We start from the raw sequence: 21918 nt of genomic DNA on the forward strand, positions 1-21918 counted from the left end.
ATCTTCCAGCGCGTGCTCTTTCGGTCCCGGTCTAAGCAGTCTCCCGAAACCCAAGACGCTTCTTAAAGGGGCGGTGCAACGATTTTATGATTAAAAGAATTTGCATCTCGTCATTTTTACGTTGTTTATCGTGTCCCAGAGGATAGAGAAAACACTTCCTTCATTTAAAATGTTGCGATTCCGCTGCATAATCGCAAAGCAAATGTCGAGCTTTTTCCCCCACCTGCAGCCCCAAGTGGCAGCCCAAGGAACTACGGCGGAAAGATTACGTGTCCTCGCTCGGCTCTAAGGCCCGCTTCAGACGGGGCAACTTTTCCAGCAATTTTGAGGTTGCTGGCGGGTTGTTCCCTAGCTTTCCCTAGATCGACGCGAATTGCTGAGATCGGGTCCGGCTCGAACAAGCGAGCAACTCCGAGCAATTCGAAGACGGTTGAAGCGGCTGCAGCCAATCAAAGACGCGATATTTTCACGTGACACCCCTGTGGTGGTGATGATGACAGCTAAAGACTTAGTTCTGGTTTCAAATGGATCGTTTTCGGAAATAAACAGTTTCAGAAAAATTAGTTAGTATTCTCAACGCCGTTCAAAGATATAAGAACGCGTTTTTAGCGTGTAGCTAGGCGTCTAAATAGTGAAAGAAAAATCAAATTTAATGATGGGTGATTCCACGTCAGTTCATGCAATGATGGTCCGGGTCATAATTTAGATATTTTTGTTAAAAATATATATGAAAGCCATGTTCTTGGGAGGAACATTCAGCTAGATATGAACGCCGTAACAATTTTTTTCGCTGAGATATAAAATAGAGAAGCTTGAGGCGTGGAAATTGAGAAGATTTCGCAATGCTACTTTGCACAGTCGTCATTTCCTTATCGAACCTTTCACGGCACCATAACTTTTTTAATAGGTTTTACAAAAGATATAAAACACATACATAAAAAATTAGAAATATCCATAAAATATTTCAATGCAAACAAAAATATCAAACATGGCACAAAAACGCGTTTTAGAGACATATTCACAATTTTTTTGCAAATAAACCATCTTTTATAATACTTCACAAAACATATCAAAATGTGCGTATTTAAATATTCTTTATGAATATATAAAGATAATATGCCCACCCTTAAACATATTTTTGTTATCAACGCGGAAATTCGGCTGATTTCTCAAAATGTGGCAAGATTGGGCGTCGATATTTAAAAAACTCCATCTTTTATTTTCTTTAAACTCCCCTTGGCACTTTGCAGTGACTTGAACTAACCTGCGATGGCAAAAGATTGAGTAACATATGACCTCCAAGCGGGAAAAGCTACGACAAACCTTCACTCGGAGCGAGCCGACGTCTTCGTCATAGCGGCTTTGCCGCACAGCACCAAACGTTTGGGCGTTAGTTATGGCATGTATTTTATATTATTAAAATTATTTTTTTATACGCGGTGAGTTTTAGTGACGTGGAAAGAACCTTTGATCTGGAATACCATTAATTAGCTTACAATTCACAGGAATAAAACGGCCCCACTCTGCAAATTCGCTACCTATGCATCATACATAAGCGCGCGAATGGCCATGTATACATCTGGCCTCTCGGCATATGATGACTTCCACAGATGAGATGCCTGGATTCCTTTGACAGGTTTTACTGTGGTCCACTTTGCTTGCTTCACCGCATGAAACTCTCGAACTCGAAGACAGTTGTGAGCACTGCGCAGAGTGGTTTGACGCGTTTTGCGAAGTGCTTAAGGCATGTAGTTCCCACCAGGAATGCAAGCGATTGTACGTGCTTCTGCCACCAATCATCCTGAAGAAAACAATATTGCGTCTGGTGTCGGGTGCGACTGCTTACATGAGTGATCAAACATGAAAACTGAAGCGCAAAGGTGGTGTTTGGGCAACCCCTGATCCCTACATGGGGAAAAAGGCGAACGCCGAAGACGTGGGGGTTGCAATTGAGTACTACATACGCGACGACCTCGCATGCTCTATTCAAAGCCCCGACAAAAAGGACGTCGTCAAAGCCATGATCAACGACATGTTCAAAGTCGTAAAAAGGTTTATGACCCGCTCTATTAAGGAAGCTTACCAGCTGTTTAGGAAGGACCATCCCCAACCCGAACTAGGCATCTCCAAATTTTATTCCCTACGACCAAAATGGGTAAAAAAAAAAGTCCCGAGCACGAGGTGTGCGCATGCATATATTGCGTCAATTTTCAGTTGCTTTTAACGGCAATAACAAATGCCCCAAAGAAGACATTTACTGAAGACGACCTCAAGCGCATCTACCTCTTCTGCGCTCCACAGCACGATTGCTTTCTGCGCCGTTGCGAAAAGTGCCCAAAAACGCAGAGCATCTCGCTGCAGTCGCTTCATCTCGACGAAGACGAGGAGATCTGTTTCGCGTTATGGGACGCTGGCGAACTCGTCAAAAAGGTTATGGACACTTCTGCCTTCCTGCGGCAATAGGAAAGCGAAAAGTATATGAGGCATTCTTACATCCTTGACCTTGAACGAAGCCTGATACATGACACAAGAACCGCCTTACCACCCAAGGCAGTGATGTTGCACTTCGATTTTGCGGAAAAATGGACAGTACTCTTTCCAACCGAAGTGCAGAGTTTTCATTGAAAAAAAAAACTCAAGTGTCTCTCTCCACAAGTGTGGTTACGTCCACGCAAGGCACGCAAAGCTTTGCCGTTGTCACCGATGGTACACGACACATGACACAGCTCACGCTCTTCTAGCCGCATAGGCCATAAAAGAGTATGTTAATGTTCATTTCCCAGTCTTTTTTTAAATAATTTTTGTATCAGACGGAGCGGCGGCGCATTTCAAGAATCGCTTCCAATTCCACGAATTGTCTCGGAAGCCGTACTCTTCGGCAAGATGGATCTTTTCAGCCACTGGACACGGAGAAAGCGCTTGTGATGAAGTAGGTGGAAGAACCAACGCTCATTAAGTTGAGATCTTCGCTCAACTCAACGATTGCCACCGCTAAAGACTTTGTGGAAGTGCTACGTAAAAAAGTAACAAATGTCTGCATGTTCCACCTGTCTGTGGAACGGGTTCAAAAGTTTCGTGCGGTAAAGCAAGCAGAGTGGACCACCATAAAACCTGTGAGAGGAATCCAGGCTTCTCATCTGTGGAAATCATCATATGCCGAGAGGCCGGATGTATACATGGCCACTCGCATAACTGAGAGTTTTAAACTTATCTCTGCATAGTTAGCGAATTCGCACAGTGGGGCCGTTTTGTTCCTGTGAATTGTAAGCTAATTAATGGTATTCCAGCTCAAAGTCCATTTTCGCGTCACTAATACTCAGCCCTTATGAAAAAAAGAATTTTAATAATATAAAATACATGCCATAACTAACGCTCAAAACGTTTGGTGCTGTGCGGCAAAGCCGCTATGACGAAGACGTCGGCTCGCTCCGAGTGAAGGTTTGTCGTAGCTTTTCCCGCTTGGAGGTCATATGTTACTCAATCTTTTGCCATCACAGGTTAGTTCAAGTCACTGCAAAGTGCCAAGGGGAGTTTAAAAAAAATAAAAGATGGAGTTTTTTTAAATATCGACGCCCAATCTTGCCACATTTTGAGAAATCAGCCGAATTTCCGCGTTGATAACAAAAATATGTTTAAGGGTGGGCATATTATCTTTATATATTCGTAAAGAGTATTTAAATACGCGCATTTTGATATGTTTTGTGAAGTATTATAACGATGGTTTATTTGCAAAAAAATTGTGAATATGTCTCTAAAACGCGTTTTTGTGCCATGTTTGATATTTTTGTTTGCATTGAAATATTTTATGGATATTTTTAATTTTTTATGTATGTGTTGTATAACCTTTGTAAAACCTATTAAAAAGGTTATGGTGCCGTGAAAGGTTCGATAAGGAAATGACGACTGTGCAAAGTAGCATTGTGAAATCTTCTCAAATTCCACGCCTCAAGCTTCTCTATTTTATATCTCAGCGAAAAAACTTGCTACGGCGTTCATATCTAGCTGAATGTTCCTCCCAAAAACATTGCTTTCATATATATTTTTAACAAAAATATCTAAAATATGACCCGGACCATCATTGCATGAATTGACGTGGAATCACTTTGATGATGATGGCAAGTCGGAGCAATTCGGTTGCTGCGTGTAAACGCGGACGGCCCGTGTTGCTGGTGTTGCGACGTCAAGTTGCTGGGTGAAATTGCTCTGTCTGAAGCGGGCCTAAGCTGCAGCATAGCGCCCGCTAATGTACGCAGAGAGACGGAGGGGAAGCGTCCTCCGAGATAGCAGACGGGAAGCTACACGGCACTCCGAATGACGTCACTGGGAGTGCGACCAGGTGTGACCCTGAAGGCTGGGAGTGAGTTGAGGGGTGCCCAAAATGCCAATTTTTATCTTTTTTTTACGCAACAACTAGGACACGCAGGCAAAAGCGGTTTTCTGTTCTTTACTTCAGAAGTGTCAGGGGGCAACTTCCAGAAATCTTTGACCGAAGTCCGAAAATCGTTGCACCACCCCTTTAACGACCGCGGGGGACGGCACCCGCATTGCGGCCGCTCTGGCCCCTCTGACAAAAACCATAGAAAGCTTAGAAAACAAATGCGGACTGAACTCTGGAAAGATAAGATTTCCTAACAAAAGAAAACACCTTAATTAATAAGCATGATTTCTATATACTTAACTCTAGGGGTGACGGAGTCCAGCCCGCGGAACACAGACACACACGCACACACACACACACACACGCACGCACGCACACAAAGTGGGGTCCCGTGAACCTGGGCCACATGACATGGTAGGGACAGGGAGACGGTGGGGACGGTCTCCTCAATAAACCTGTCGCCAAACGTGCTGCGCAACGACGGCAGTGGATTCTGAGAATCCTCGGTACATATCACGCGCTTTCTCGTTGCGCCTCCATGACTGCGGGTGCGTCGCGGCAGCAACTGCCAGCAGCCGTCGCGGCCATCCGCCATCCCGCCACTCCGCCGAAACGCCGTACGTCGTTGGTGGCGTACTGTATCTGCGGCAACGTAAATGCATCGCGGCAGGCGGAGATTCACTTATTTAAATAAGTTATTCGTCGTAACTTACCTTCACGTCTTGCAGTGTCCCCGAATCCACTAATTTTGCACCACCTCCATGGCACGATTTGACTTGGTTCGGCAATGCGTTGGTGCAACAAACGACAGAGCCGGTGCAAAAGAGAGGGATGAGAAGGGGGCAGCTTTGCAAGATAGCCAACATCGTCTTAATGAGCAGAACGTAAGAGCGCAAGTGAGCTGGTGTACATTAAACATTTTAGTGAAAAACCCGAGACTGAGAGGTAAAGACAGACGACGACAAGAAAGAGAAGGAGAACGCCTTGACGTGATCCTTCTCTTCCTTGTCGTCGTCTGTTTTACCTCAGTCTCGGTTTTTTTTTTCCACTAATATGTTTAACATCGTCTTGGCTATCTTGCGAGGCCACACGTGCATCGGGAGAGGGTATCGTACTCTCTCCCCCCTTCCCGTGCGCTCGTCGGTTCGTCGCTTGTCCGACTCGGTTCCTCGAACGTTTTCGCCTTGTTAACCTGCGCCTGCTTCGCATGTGTCACATGGTAACGGGAGGAGAGACGATGAGAGGGGGGGTCGTACCGAGGACTCCCATTATTCGCAGCGCGGCGCGCGCGGCTCATCCACGAACTGCAAACGGAAAGATGTGCTGATCACTTTATGCAAGTTTGTTTTCGACAGAAAGAGCTCTTTTCTGCCAGGGAAAAGTATGCTAATGATCAATATCCGTAATTCAGGACACCGTGCTGTTATCTGTTCTTGAGTTGTTTAAGCGCATTTTATTGCGTAGCGGATTCTTTCATTCCGGCGAAGCGGCTCAGCGTCTCCACCGTCCACGCTACTTCTACTGGAACCGGCAAGAACGGTGGTTCTAGAGTTCCAATCACAAGCAGCGCATGTTGTCTAAATGCCAAGTGCCATCTTCGCATGCCGATTTCCAAGACCAGGGATATTATGTTGGCAGCGCCTAAGCACCGGGGATCTTCCTTTGTTGTGGGCATGCATGTGACCATGACTTCGACGGACCAAAGACACGACGAACTGTCTTCTCTTCCATATGAGAGTGACAAGGAGAGGACCTCGTGACCATCGGAGACATGTGTTCTTGCTACGTAATGTACGTTTTGTCGTGATCTGATCAGTTTGGACCGTGTCGAGCTAAGGACCAGGAATCGCCGACGAGTCCAGCGTGTAATCCACAGAGAGTAGCCCAAAATGCCCCCTTCAGCGCTATTTGAAAGTTATTTTTATTCTCATAAACCGCAATAGACGTTATGATGTTTTGACTTTTTAAGTTATTTTTATTCAATTTTCCTGTTAAAGGGGCGGTGCAGCAATTTACAGACGTTGGCCAATTAACTGCGGAAATTAATCCATGTCACCCACAGAACGAAGAACAGAAAACCGCATGTTCCTGCGAGCGCTTGTTTTTTATGTAAATAATAAAATAAATCGAAGGTCAAAGTGCCTCTCAACACTCTACGTCGTTTTCCAGTGACGTACTCTGGGGGATCACGCAGCTTCTCCTTGGTTTCTCTCTTCAGAGACCCCAGCCTCTTCCTCCGCGATTATCAACTATAAAAGGATTACCATCGTCGAAGGTCAGGGCCAGCGATCGACACAAAAGTCTGTTCGCCACGGGGGTGACGGCGAGTGTAGCAGCGGAGAGGGACAGGTTTTGTTTACTTCCGCGTATCCCCCAAAGTACGTCCCACATCAGTTCCGTTAGCCACCACAAGCGGCGGCAGATCAGAAAATATTTCGTTTTCTTCTTTGAGAATACGCACAGGAATAGCAGTTTTTCGGGGCAAGGTGACGCATTTTCGGTCAATTGTGCTTGGATAAACAATATAAAAAATGCAAAGTGCCAATCCTTTCAACACTAAAAATGTTGCTGCCTGTTTAAAATATGGCTGTCGTCTCGGCGGGACATGTGTGCTGTAGTAAAGTTCTCCCAGTAGGTCCTAAGCCTAATACCAAAGAAGCGTTGAGTACTCGCTATTTGCCAAGATTCGGCTTGTTTGGTGGTAGTAGAATGTCAGTTTTACCACCGTGCTATGTGAGTGTATCTGCCAGTAATCTTTTGTGACCGAGAAGCTTTTTACGTGCGTGATTTATATTAAATTTTTGATTGATTCATGCGCTATGTTCTCTTCAACTGTCATGTTCCTTTTGTATAAAAAGTTATTTATTTGTCTGTAAATTCAGTAGTACATTTGACAATGGTGTGCTAAAAGAGAGGCCAGCTGTTTTATTTACAACCTGTGAATAATATGGAGGCAGTATGGGTTATTTATAACCTCATATTTTTGTGCCGCAAAAAACGCAGATCTGAAAACTTTTTTTTATTTAACGTAAAAATGTTGGTGTTAACGTAAATGCTGAGATTGTTTTTAACAAGTCTTAAAGGTATATTTTTTTATTCTTTTTCATCATTGTCCTGCAGCGCCATCAGGCATTATCGCAGGGGGCGAATAAACTCTGAAAAAAAACATTTCTGAATTCGCGGCACACACAATCGCACTGGGCAAGGCATTCCACTTCTTAATTGTTTCAACAAAAAAATAATTTTTGCCCAATTCCGTCCTGGTGCGGTATTCTCTAATCTTATGAATGAGGTCTTTTCTTTTTGAGATATAATTTGGTGGTAATAAGTAAAATGAGCTATTAATGCCAGTTTTATTGTTATAAATGTTGTATAAAAACTTCAAGCGCAAATGTCTTCGTCTTAATGCCAATGTAGACCATCCCAGTTCTTTTATCATGTCGGTTACACTCTCAAAGCGGCCGTACCGCACCAAAACGAAACGAGCGGCACAACTCTGAATTCTTTCTAAAGCAACAATGTGGTTTTGCTGAGAAGGATCCCAAACGGTGCAGGCGTACTCTAGCACTGGGCGCACATAAGATAGATAGGCGAGCTCTTTGATAGATTTAGTTGATTTTCTTAAATTTCGTTTTAAAAATCCAAGCGCTCTGCCGGCCCTCATAACAACGTCGTTAATGTGTGCGTTCCAGGTGCAGTCAGCTGACAGAGTGACGCCAAGATATTTAACTGTTTGCTGTTTTGTTACGGTTTCATTATTCAGTTGGTAACATGTTTCAACTTTTGTTTTGGTTTTGCGGGTAAAACTAACATGGGCACATTTTTTAACGTTTAACTCCATCTTCCACTTTTTACACCATTGCTCTATTCGATTCAGATCACACTGCAGCCGCGTGGAACTCCCCTCGTCTGTTATGCATGTATAAACAACACAATCATCGGCAAACAATCGTACCTGTGAATTAACACCGTCATTAATATCATTAACAAATATCAGAAACAACAATGGACCCAAAACGGACCCCTGCGGTACACCAGATGTTACCATAACAGTATTTGAAGTTTTACCATTTAAAACAACACGCTGAAGACGTGATGACAAATATGCTTCTATCCAATTTAGGATAGTCGTGTCAAAATTCATGCGCTCTAACTTGTATAATAATAGTTCGTGTGACACCGTATCGAACGCTTTTTTATAATCTAAGAAAACACAATCAATCTGTCCGCCTCCGTCAACCCCCGTCATTAAATCATGATAAAGCTCAGTTATTTGTGTAGTACATGAGTACGCCTTTCGGAACCCATGTTGCGAGTCAAAGAAAAAATTATGACAGTTTAAATGCTTCATAATGTGACAATATAAAACATGCTCCAGTAATTTACAACATATAGATGTCAGTGAGATCGGTCTGTAATTCGTAATTTCTTTTTTGGGCCCTTTTTTGTGCACAGGCACCACGTGTGCCACTTTCCAGTCGTCTGGCAATGAACCATCATTCAACGATTTGTTATATATTACAAAAAGGTATGGAGCGATCGCATCTGCACAACGTTTCAAAATTCTCGGAGATCCCATCTGGGCCTACTGCCTTAGCTTCATCTATATGCTTTAGAAGTTCCAACACACCTCCTATTGCAAGTTCAACTGGTGGCATTGCACTGAACGTGCCCTGGCATCTATCGTAGTCGATGCTCTCAGGAGGCAAGAAAACTGATTGAAAATATTGATTGAAGGCTTCGGCTTTTTGCCAGTCATCGGTAATTATTTCGTTGTTGACCATCACGTCTCCTATCCCAATCTGATCATTACCACAGCGCCTCATGTACTTCCAGAACTGTTTGTTGTTTGCTTTCATCCCGTCCTCCAGCCGTTGCAGATAATTTTCTTTGGCTTCCTTCGCCTTTTTTTTATACAATGACGTAAGTTCTTTTAGCTTATTTAGATTTCGCACCGAGCTCTTTTTTTTTATACCGTGCAAACACACGCTTGCGCCTCTTTATCAGCCGCAGTAGGCCACCGGTAATCCATGGTTTTCCTCTCTTTTAACTTCGACGAGTCTATACTTGGAACGTATTTTTCAGTTCAACTGATAATTCTTTGTTTAAAGACTACCCATATGTCATGAACACTCATCTCCTCAGCAAGGCATTCGAAGGAAAGGAAATTGTTCGAAAGTTCAGAACTGATCCCTTCATAGTCACCTTTTTCATATAACAGCACCTTTCTACCCGTACTCACTTTTTTGCGCGAAACCCGAAAGTCAAGAGTTGAGACAACAGCACTGTGGTCGCTGATACCGGGTATGACATCAGTTTGCTTAACAACGGTAGGGTAGTTGCAGAGAAACAAGTCAAGTGTGTTTTGATTCCGTGTAGGTACAAGAACATGTTGTTTAAGTGCTAAGCTGTCTACCATGCATTTGAGATCGAGATTCAACTGGCCCATGGTTCCACATGCACAAAGTTCCACGCCCCATATCATATCTGGTAGATTAAAATCGCCTCCAAGCACTACACAGTCATTCGAAACACTGGATACTAGGTCGTGAAGTACCTCTATGACAGCTGAGTCAGAGTTAGGGGGTCTATAGAACACTCCAGCAGTGAATTTCTTGTTATCAGGCAGCCCAACACTACACCACACTGATTCGACAGTATTGCCTGGCACGTCTAGTTGGCAGCTTTTCAAGGAATCATGAACCAGTATAAAGACGCCTCCCCCATGTGATGACCTATCTTTTCGATAAGCGTTAAATACGCTAGGGAACACCTCGTGATCTGATATAGAGCTATCTAACCAGGACTCTGTTCCCACGACTATATCGGCTTTTACAGAGCTAATCAATCCATACAAGTCTTCCACTTTATTTTTAACGCTTCTGCAATTCACCAGCAACATTATAACATTCCTTCGCGCAATTTTTCTAACAGCACTTGGACGTCATGCACGCTTCACGGCAACGACTTTTTCTATTTCAGCATTCCAAGTAAACATTTGACCGTTTATTATAAGTTTATCATAGGTTAATCTGACCTTATTGCTTGGATCACTCTTTTGAGCCTTCGCGTATGCCCAGAGATGACGACGCTTTTCCCTTACTTCAAAAGTGTAGTCTTCAGATAACGATAAGACAGAACCCTTAAGCTTGTATGCGTTTCTCATAACCTCAGCTTTTTCATTGCGTGAAGAAAATCTTATCATAACTGGCCGAATTTTCGTTTGATGTTGTTTCCCAAGCCGATGTATTTTTTCTGTAGAAGACACTTTCACCCCAAGTTTGTTTTCAAAAATATCCACTATCACCTTTTCTTTTAGCAGATCGTTTGTTTCTGACGTGTCCTCGTCGAGTCCATACACTATTAAGTCATTTTGTCTATTATAATTTTCCATTCCAGTGATCCTGTCACCTAATGTCAAGACTTGGTTACTGAGGTGATGAACGACCCTCTCGCACGCTTCAAGTTTGGGAACTGAATCCGAGGTAGCTTTAACTTGAGTTTCGATTTTTTCAACTTCTCTTTCAATAGATGAGAGCCTCTCATTAGTTTGCGTTATGTGCTGTTCTAGTCTCTCTTTGATCTAGTTCATACTACTGTTCAGGGCTTTTTGGCCATCAAGAATCGCCTTTAACTGCTCTTCAGTTAGCGGACCCGGGTTCTCCTCTACATCACCGCTGAGTAAAAGGACAAGAACGCAAAGCGAGTCAAAACAAGCAGTGACACATTCACACAACACTCCCGGGCGAGGCAGCACCTCAAGGCAAACATAGTTACTTTTTACTTTCGAGTAGGAAGGTTTTTTACCAACCTGGAATGCGAGCAAGAGCTTGTTAGCCTGTGACCGCATGCCTCGGGTGCTGTCTCGCCCACTAAGCGGGACCGCTGAAGGGGCGGCGCAGGCAGCTTCGGTCAGTGTCGATGACGATGGTATTTCGCGCAAAAGCGCCGGCCAAGCCAACGGGCACAGTCCAGCACTCCTCTTTGTCAGCGGCAGACCGGTGGCTTCAGCGCAGTTGGTGATAGGAACTGCGTTGTGAAGAAACTGCTGAGCCAGACTTGTCGTCACGTTGTCGCTTGCCGGCTGCACAATCCACGATGCAAAGATCTGGAATGCGAGCAAGAGCTTGTTAGCCTGTGACCGCATGCCTCGGGTCCTTATGACCACTCCTTATGACTCCTTATGGGACCTTATGATGTTGCAAGAGTGGGGCTAAGCAATTGGCGCATTAACCTTCCTACCATTTGGTTACTTTCCTTAATCACTATCCATATTTAAACTAGATCCGCTGGGTTCTGAGTTAGGACCACGGTGGAAGAAATACATTTAGGTGATGACTCTGGCCGCTCTTCCGGTGGGGAGCGAGCGACCAGATCGTGTTCGGTGCTAGCCTCGAACCAGGAGTATTTCGTTCCGCGCCGCCGCGGAGGGCGTTGAGCTATCAGCACCGTGGGTATGAGGTCCCTCCTCGGCGGCCGCGGTGTCGGCGGCGTAGCGTGCTCGCCTTTTTCGCGGTGTGGTGGTGGTGTGCGGCCAGTGGCGGGTCTCGTGTTTTGCTTTGGTGCTGTGTCGATCACAGGTGCCACCATCGTGCACGAAGGTCAGCCTTAACCCGAAGAAGAAGAAGCTATGCTATAAGGATGGGAAAGACGTGCTTCGTTCCCAACTGCAATTTGGGGTACCGGAACTGTGCAGAGCGAATGTCCTTTTTTAAAACTCCATTGAATGACGCTCGCCAGGAGCAGTGGCGTTGTGCAGTCCCGAGGGCCGATCGCAGTTATTACCTAGTGATCATGTTTGCGCCAAGCATTTCCCCGGCGAACTGATATCGAAATGGTATCATGCGGAGTTCGGTGGGAGAGTTCTCCTCTGTGCTGCAAGAAAAGGCCGTGCTTTCTGTACACGCTGTTCCAAGCATTTTCCCTGGCTGCCCGAAGTACCTTACACGTTACCTGCAAAACCTGTAAGACCTGTAAGACGGGGTGACATCAGATTGTAAGTGTATAGATGAAAATTGATTTATGTTCTATAACCGCTACTACTGTTTGACTTTCAGTCGCTGTGTCATCATTTCAGTCAGTATGTCATCATACTGTGTCATCATTTCAGTCACGATATCATCATAAATAAAAATGTTTTATGCTCACATGGTCTGTATGTATTACAGTACCAGTTGACATCGTATGTATAAACCATCTGTAATGCTATTTCTGCGCATGTAAAGAATTATTTTTGGCCCCACTATGTAACATAATTAGAATTTTTTTTTAAATAATAAGGCAGGAGCTGCTTGGGAAAGAAATCCCCCAACCTCCTATAAAGCCGCGCAACGTGTGAAAACAATTTACGGAACTGAGACCAAACATATTGTCGGACAAAACATGCGAGCACGACCCAGCTTTTTAACGGGATTATTTTAAATTACTCTAAATTATTGAAAGCCGAGTAGATTGTGTCCAGTTCACACAGAAATAATAAGAACACTGAAAATATACGAGGGACACACACACACCGTTTTTTGAAAGAGCAACTACGTTTAAGTGATGCCCATCACACTATGAAGAATTACTTTGGCCGGGAATTTTTGTATTTATACGAGTATTTTTGTCACATTAAGTCATCATCAGAATGTTCTCGTTTAAAAAACAGCAACCGCACTGGGGAAAAGGCAATCAGTGCCAATGCGCCAACATAAATTTATCATTTCACCACACAGTACGCAGGGACCGAGTAAAGAATGCATAATTGTTTTCACAAGCCCTCTACACAAGCTTTCACAAGCCCTTCTATACTTGGACGCCATCTATCCCCGTGCGAGTGAAGCGCTCGGTACGCCGAACATAATGTGGTCGCGGCGTTGGACAGAGAGTCATCACCTAAATGTATTTCTTCCTCTGTGGTTAGGGAAAATCGAGTGAACAAACCAACAGTAAACACCTGGGCCGGATGGCTAGAAACAGCGTCTCAGCGGAGACTGGGGGAAAAAAATCACTGCCGAAAGCAACCCAAGAGCTGAGCGGGACTCAAACCTCGCCTCTAGACGGTCGCGGCCCCCAGCCTATGCAATGAATTCTATCACTCAACTTCAAGTGAGACGCTGTTCTAAAGTGCTGGCTCAGGGCTGGCTTGCTAGAATGAGCATCTTAGCTTACACTGTCTGAAAGAAGGCCTGCCAAGCCTGGGGTGCGCGAGCGCTTGAGGCTCGGCTTCACGTGCCACTACGCTCGTGCCCTGGCTTCTGCAGTGCTTATTCCTCTACGGTCTCAGCCAAGACGCTGATTCTAGCAAGCCAGCGTTGGTGTCTTACCTGCGTATCTATTTATTTTAAAAGGCAGTACTGTTGACTTTTAGAGTACTCAGGTTCATTATATACTAAATAACGAAAAAAGATTCAGCTGGAAAATAATTTTTTCATTATGGAGAAGTAAACACAAAAACAGTCGGTAGGCATTTCTGAAATGTTATACTTGGAGATTAATTGAACCGAATAGTAGATTAGTTAATTAAGGGGTGACAAATAATATACCTACATTTTATTTTGATAATCATTATTGACAAGCGTAACAGAGGAGGTCTGAGAGTGACTGGAGCTAAAAAGTAAAGGAATATTTTAAGTTACAGTGGTATGAGGTGGTCTTGTGGGAACTCTGAAACTCTTCAACTGGATTTATGCCTTCACTTTTGTCTCTCTCAGAACCCTGTGCACAGCCCCCTGCATGGTATCTCGTGAAGTTTCTCCTCGGTTCATAGCTTGCAGCGATGGATCCTGGCACTCATTTTTTTTTCAAAGTTTTAGTAAGGTGTATTGACGGTACAATTTCCACTGCATTTTTTTATATATTTACCTTTATGTAATATTAACTTATGATTTCCCACAGTGAATGGGGCTTGTCCACTGCAGCTTTATTTTCAGATGTGTATAGTATAAATACATCTGAAATGATAACTGCATCCCCGCTAAATTGCCCGCTAAAATGGCTGCCCAAAATAGTACAGCCCTCGGTTACACCCGAATGCCGAAATCGAAATATCCCAAGAATAAGGTTGGGAGCAAATATTGAATAAGCCGATGATTAAACATGACTGCCAATATTGGTCGTAAGATCCAAAACCAAACAGTTGTCCAATGAGAGCTTGCGTATCGGTTAAATTGTGGCTCGTTGTTGTCTTAAATGCGAGCTAAAATGCAACGATGGCATGAATGTAGGTCCGATATCAGTTTAAATATTGGTTGAAATTGTAGTACAATATTGGCACTAGTGTATGGTCCATAATGGGGTCGAGTTGCGCGTTCGAAAAAAAAAACGATGTTAGGCCAATATTCGAGGCAATGTTTGCCAGTGGCGGGACGATGTTGGTCTAATAATGGTGGGCTTTTCGGGGAGTATTACTTGTGTAAACAAGGTTTATTCTCATTATTGTTATCATTTAATCCGAGTCGCTAATAAACAATAATACTAACGACTCGCTAAGATTAGAAGAGATTACACAAAGTACTGTTATACCGTATTCTGGGTCTGCGCACTAGTAGAAAAGTTTGCTATGTCCCTTTCCCCCTACACATTCAGTGGTAATTCAGCGCTTTGTCCAGCTTTTCTCTTCCTTTGTCTTCGCTTCTACTAACACTGGATTTACCGCAAACACTCACAAACCTGCTCAAATTGTAAATGTTCGTTCTCGTTAGAAATCTATTTATTCACATATGTGCCTTATACATGTCTATAGAATCATCCCTGTTTCCAAGAATGCAACTTATTAGCATTGTGTTATTAGAACGCAGCTCATGGGCGCGCGTTTCCGGCTCGAGCGGTGTCGCCGTCGCCGTCGGCGTAACCGCGCGTCGCATCATGGGAAACGCCCACAAAAACGCGCGGGTCTCACTTGTTACACGCACGTTGCATTATGGGACGTTTCCCATAATGACGCCACATGTGACGTCACGAAGGTCACTCGTGAAGGTCACAACGAAGGTCACGACTTTCACTTGTGAAGGTCACAAGCTTCGCGAGTGACGTCACGAGGGGGAGGGAAAGAGGGAGAGCAAGAGGGGGAGGAGAATGAGAGAAGGAGGAGGGAGGAGAAGGATGGACGAGGGGAGAGGGAGGAGGAGAAGCAGGGAGGAGGGCGAGAGGAGGACAGGGTACGGAGGAGGTGGAGAGGCATACCTCTCCATACCTTCCCCTCCTCCTCCTCAAGAGATGCGATCTAATTAGGCATTACAGGCAGTTGTAAACGTCTTTAATTTCTTTATCAAGCTTTTTCAGCAGCTTTTAATGCTGCCAAGTTTATTAATGTATGCAAGTATGTGACTAGAGGGGGTCTAGGGAATTTCGTTGTAGGGTTTTTTGGTGTAGGACGTTTTGGTGGCGACTGTTCGTTGCATGGACTTTTCAGTTTACGGGCTTTTTGGTGCATGGACTTTTTGGTGTATAGTGCTTTGAAATCCTAGTTATCTTACGATTGTATTGCACACCGCGCATATTGTATTTCTTTTATTTACATTTTATTCACGCACTGCTGTGATGGCCTCTATCTATTTATTTATTTATACATACTGCGACCTCATATGATATCAATGCAGGAGTGGAAAATGCAAATAAATAAACAAAATGACACAAAAAATGTCCATCGTCATCATCATCTTCTCTTTTTTTTTTACCCATAAACGACCAGATGTCTCTAATGTGGCACTGGTATGTAAAAGTTAAGAAAATAATCATGCACAAATTCAACAGTCAAAATATGCAAACATGAATTCACATGAAGAACCGAAATTCATTTGAGCAACTTATATGCATCACTAAAAATAAAATAGCATATTGTGGAAATGCCTTGAGAATTCAACAAAAGTTATTAAAATATCTAAGCTTTCACTTCCAAAATTATTGACAGATGGCTGCATTCTAGGTATAGGCGATCACATTAGATTGTTCTGAGTGCAAAAAGTAAAAGCACTCCTATTAAAACGAGCCGGAACATTAAAACTAATTAAGCTTAAGGAAGAAAACGAGAAAAGACGGACAACCACAAACTTCCAAAGTTTGTGGTTTTCCGTTTTTTCTCGTTTTCTTCCTCAAGTTTAATTATCCCTACCGACCCGGTCGTTCTGTCCTTACTTCATTAAAACTAACTGCGTAGGAAAGCTGGGAGTCTACATTATTATGAATTACTCTGTACAAAAATACTATATCACGTGTCAGCCTTCTGGCGGATGAAACTTGAAGTCCTAATTTAGCCGAGGAGAGGTTCATAATTATAAAAAAGTATTTTGCCAAAATGTCTTTCATAAGCTATGTGTACCAGGCTTCTTTCAGACTCTCTTTGTGCTTCATCATGTGCACTAAGAGAATTCCCCACTATCGAACCAAATTCTAATCTAGACCTGATAAGTGAACAAAAAAAGCGGAGCAAGCAAGCATGACCCACAATATGCCGAGTTATGCGAGTTATCATTCCCAGTTATATTACTGTGGTGCAAAACAATCTGGCTGACGTGGTAGCTGTACGAAAGCGGACTATCAGTATGCACGCCGAGATCACGAATCTAAGCGCAATTCGACGCAATCTAAAACTCAAGCCGTCATCAATAACACAACTAGCTTACACTACACGTGTGAGGTCCCAGCTCGAATACGCGTCATCCATTTGGTCTCCTTGGCAACATTCATTTCTAACTAACATAGTGGCAGCTCAAAATCGCGAAATCAGATTCACATTTTCAGGCTCTTCACGAGACATCGGTATCGCTTCACTAAGGCTAAACTCTAACTTATGTCTACTTTCATCCAGAACATCAACACGCCGGTTCCTTTTTCACAAGATCTACTATAGTAACAGTGTTATCAAAATTTCATTGCTGTTTCCACCCAATAGCACATTTCCTCGCATTGATAACGCGAGTAAGGTACCCCCGAACTTTGCTTCTTCTGTCTTGTTTACGAACTCCACTTTGCCTTTAAAGGGGCACTGACACCCCAAAGGTCGTATTTATTTTTATTGTCTAAAACGATGCAAGTTGCAGTCATAGACACGCAAAAAAACCCGCGTCGCGAAAAAAAATTTTCCCGCGCGCGCGCGCGCCTTTTTATTTTTGGCGTTTGATTTTCCCGCCTCTCGCCTCCTCGCTTCTTTTGATCGGTGACGTCAAAAATCAGGAAATTTAGAAGCTTTGTAGGCGACATCTCTATAACATTTAATTACGGCAATCGTAAAACATGTTTTTTAACGCAATTGCGAACGTACTACGGCCCTTCTTTTTGAAATACCAAAGATCGGGAGTTCGTTGTGGTGCCGTCTCCTGGATTTGTATCCTCCAACGGAAAACAGGCGACACCGCTCAAAACCGGTCCGCCGTAACGCCCCCGCTCACTCCTTTCCTCCTCGCTTTGGGTCGCCATGGCAACAGCACGGAGTGGTGAAAGAAAGTCGACTCTCAGGTCGCCGCGATTTTTGACGTCAAGGCACCGGCGCCGATCGCGCGGGAACTTCGAATTCGGCATTTGGAAATTGTTTTTTTACTTCACAAATACTGAACTCCCAAATTTGAAATTTTGAGGGTAATGTCCCGGCATCGTTTTCAATCGTTTCGGATAATAAAAAAAAATATGATTTTGATGTGTCAGTGCCCCTTTAACAGTAGCGGGCTGGAATGGCCTGCCTAACAGTATTGTGACCCAGACAAACTGTGCCGCATTCATATCGCAGCTAAGTAAGAATTTACAACTGCACTAATAGCTTTTGATTTTATTGTCTATAGGCATCTTTGAGTGTAGATTTCTGTTCACATATGCCTTTATTTAACAATGTTTCAGTGCACCCAACCTATTGTGTAATGCGCGTAAGGGCCCTCAATGTTTAATAATTTATGAGGATGATTTTGTCGATAAAACGTTTTTAACGCTACCCCCAATCCAAACTTTTGTCCGTTCGTTCGTGCGTCCGTTCGTGCATCCGTCCGTGCATTTACCGCTAAATTTTAGGGGTGAAGCGGCGTCACGTGACGTCACCTGTCGCCACATGAGCTAAACACCTTTTGGAAGCTGACGGCACGTGACCTATACATCAACCCAGTCTCCCCGCTGAAATTAGCGCGGAAAATTTATGTCTTGCGGCCAATGCATATATTCTTTTTCCTTAATAAATTGAGCGGGGGAAATCGACTTCACGTGACCTCACGTCTCATGACATATAGAAGCATTTTATTTCTTTGCTGAATTTCACGCGAAATATGTCACGTGACTCACCAATTTCCTCTCCAATCGTCTCGTCTATTCCCTGACCTATTCCTCGTAATGCATTTCATGCGCATTAGAGGACTTTGAAGCTAAACGTCGCTGCCAATTATTTTTATTTGCTATCTTTATTATTCAGATGACAGAGAGATTAGCTACGGTTTTCTTGTTGCTGCTCACCACTATGATGCCTGAATAGTTGATTTTTCTTATTATTATTCCAGCGTTTCGCTTATATATAATCGATAGATTAGCCGCACAGTCGGCCCTAAAACTGATGAACATAAGTGATGCTTGGCCGGCGAGGGGAAACCGCCAGACCCCGAGGGGAAACCGCCAGACGCGGCGCTGAATTTCGCGTTAACACGGGGAGCGAGAGTGACCAGGGCATTCCCACTTTTGGATCGCAGGGGTGCTTAGAGACCGTTATCGTTTGTAGTAATCTTTTTTTTTAATTTTTTTTTTACAAGGTGTTTATTGCTGAAGGTGAGATACAAAAGCGAGAGCACAGGCGACCTTTAGTAGTTGGGCGTGACGGTACATAGTTCAAATAATAGCAAACCGTGCATTTATAAGCACATGGATAAAAAGAAAGACTGACACACCACGCTGACTCCCGGCAAGAAGCAAAAGAAGAGGAATGTCATGCGTGAGACAACGCTTCTTTATTATCTCTCATTCGCCAGCATGTTCAGCGTCAATACATCGTATATGACGGTAAAACACAGATAAAAAAGAAGGCGCTTCTCTCAAAGAGAGAGCGAAAACCGAACACATGTGCACAGTGACGCTGTGTCGTTCGCAAAGCACGCTTTGGGAACGACTTTGGTGTACCGAAGTCCCCCGTGCATCCAAGAGTGGACTAATTCGGTAATTGCGGCCCCAGCCTGCTTAAAGGGATACTGAACCGAAATTCGGATTTCACAAAGTAAGCCTGCAGAAGTGTTGAACGGGGCGCTACGAACCCCAAAACATCACTCGTACATCGATATCTCAAACGAATGACCGTATTTTTGGAAAAGAAGGGCGCGATCAAGCGAATTCTTTGACGTAAGCGTCCTCCGGGAGAATTTGAGAATGAGGAGAAACGGCCTCGGCTTCTCTCCTTTTCGCATCGGTTCACCAGCTTGACGGGACGTAGCAAGGAGGAGAGAGGGAATGGGAATCGTGACGTGCCTTGTCTCGTCGGCCTCGTAGGCCGGGTTCAATCGCGCACTTCTTTTCCAAAAAATACGGCGATCCGTTAGATATATCGCAGTATGAGTGATATTTTTTTGGTTTTGCAGCTTCCCGCCTATCTGCCCGGCCTTGTTTAGTGAGCTCGAAATTTTGGTTCAGTATCTCTTTAAGCAACCGTAGCGCCCCTTGTCGCCTTATCGCCGGCCGGGCCATCGCTCCCTTGTGTTCTTTCTTAGGACAGTCTGTACCTCTTTAAAATGTTAAAGTTTGTCTCCTGATCGATCCACGCCTCTCGCTAAGAACTCACGTGGCATTTCTGCAAATTGTATCAATTGGTCTAACCTGTCATGCGGACTTAATTCGCAACTATTTAGGTATTCGGATGTATATCCGTGCACCAAAACGACGTCGAATTTATTATTGTTGGTTCTGGCGATTTAATTACTTTTATCTGTGGAAGTCTATATTCTTTATCTTTTTTTATAATAAACTAAAGCAGACACAGCTAATTAAGAGCAGTCTGGTATTCAGGTGTTCCTGGGTTACTAATACTGTAGTAAACAAAATACTACAAAACGGCGCAAATAAGCGCCAGGACAATGAGGGCACAGACACGGCACTGATTCACGACATACGTCTTCGTTTGCTTCTTGTCGTGAGTCAGCGTGGTGTGTCTGTCTGTCGTTTTATCCATATGTTTATTGATGGACGGTTTTCTAATATTTGAACAATGCACCGTCACGCCCAGCTACTAACGTTGCCAACTTAAACCAGGTCACCTATGCTCAAGCTTTAATATCTCAACATATCCTGCATCTTTCATGCATGGACATATTAAAATATGCGTCTGTATGTAGTTCCTGCTGCACGGTCAACTTCTCCATTTCCAGACACATATTAACATCGAAATGTCCGTGGGCCAAAAAGTCCGTGCACCGAAAAAGACTTGATCGAACAATCCCACATCAAAACGTCCTAAACCGAAGTGTCCGGATCCCTTACTCGAGACGGGCATCTTTGAAATATATGTTTATTGCACAACGAAAAATGCCCCGACTAGGCGTGGGAACAAAGGCCTTCGAGGGACTCTGCCTGCAGGGGCCGCGCAGACGCACCATGCAAAAGAAAAACGGGAAGAAAGGGGTTCCGATCGCTGAAGATGCGTGAGTTCCCGGGACACCGGCTAAAGGGTCCCGTTAAAGACGCGCTTCATGACTGTGGTGCGGGTGTTTGTTACGTTACCTGTATATCTTGATACCTCTGACGACGTGTCAGGTTTCCCTTCGAGAACTTCTCCTATCTAAGAGTACTACCTCCTCTTGTGAGTGGTACATATACAATTCTTGATGTCGACCTATATGTTGCGCAAAATATCACGTCAGCCCTAGTAAAGTTATACGTATGCTAAAGGCTGCATTATGTGTGGCGCACGTTGAGCTCCTTATTACTGTGATTTGGTGAATAATAAACGTGTGCGCAGTCAAGTCAAAGTCAAAAGTCTTTATTTTCTCTCCGTTTGGAGAGGGGAGGCAGAGAAAAAAGCAACTCAGTGTTGCTTGACGAGCCTCTGCCCCCCTCCCTACAGCAGCAGAGAAAAATATATATACACGTACACAAACTGATACAAATTCACAATCTCTACACCAGTAAAAAGAAAATAAGTGAGCTAAATCCCCTCCCTACCGCAGCAGAGAAAAAAATATATACACGTACACAAACTCATACAAATTCACAATCTCTACACCAATAAAAAGAAAATAAGTGAGCTAAATCGTACAATCGATTCATACTTTAACTATTCCGGAACGTATTTAAGAAAATCATTAACAAATACAGAAAGCACGTCCTTCCGAGTTCCACTTAAAATATTTATATCCAATTCACTGCAACAATTTAAAAGGCGCGGTAGTGCATATCTCAGCATCTGATCGCCGTAATTGGTCCTGGAATGCGGTACTGCCCACGCATCTTCAGAACGAGTGTTGTAGAGCGTTTCCCTGAACTGAAGATTTGAGATCGGTAAAAGTAAACGGTTGGTACAAAGCGACTTTTTATAGGCAAGGGCTAATTTGTAACTATAGTGACTGGTAATTTTCACAATATTAAATGTTTAAACAATGGTTTCATAT

This window comes from Ixodes scapularis, unplaced genomic scaffold, assembly GCF_016920785.2.
Source record: "Ixodes scapularis isolate PalLabHiFi unplaced genomic scaffold, ASM1692078v2 PGA_scaffold2__306_contigs__length_199485367, whole genome shotgun sequence".
Lineage (NCBI taxonomy): Eukaryota > Metazoa > Arthropoda > Arachnida > Ixodida > Ixodidae > Ixodes > Ixodes scapularis.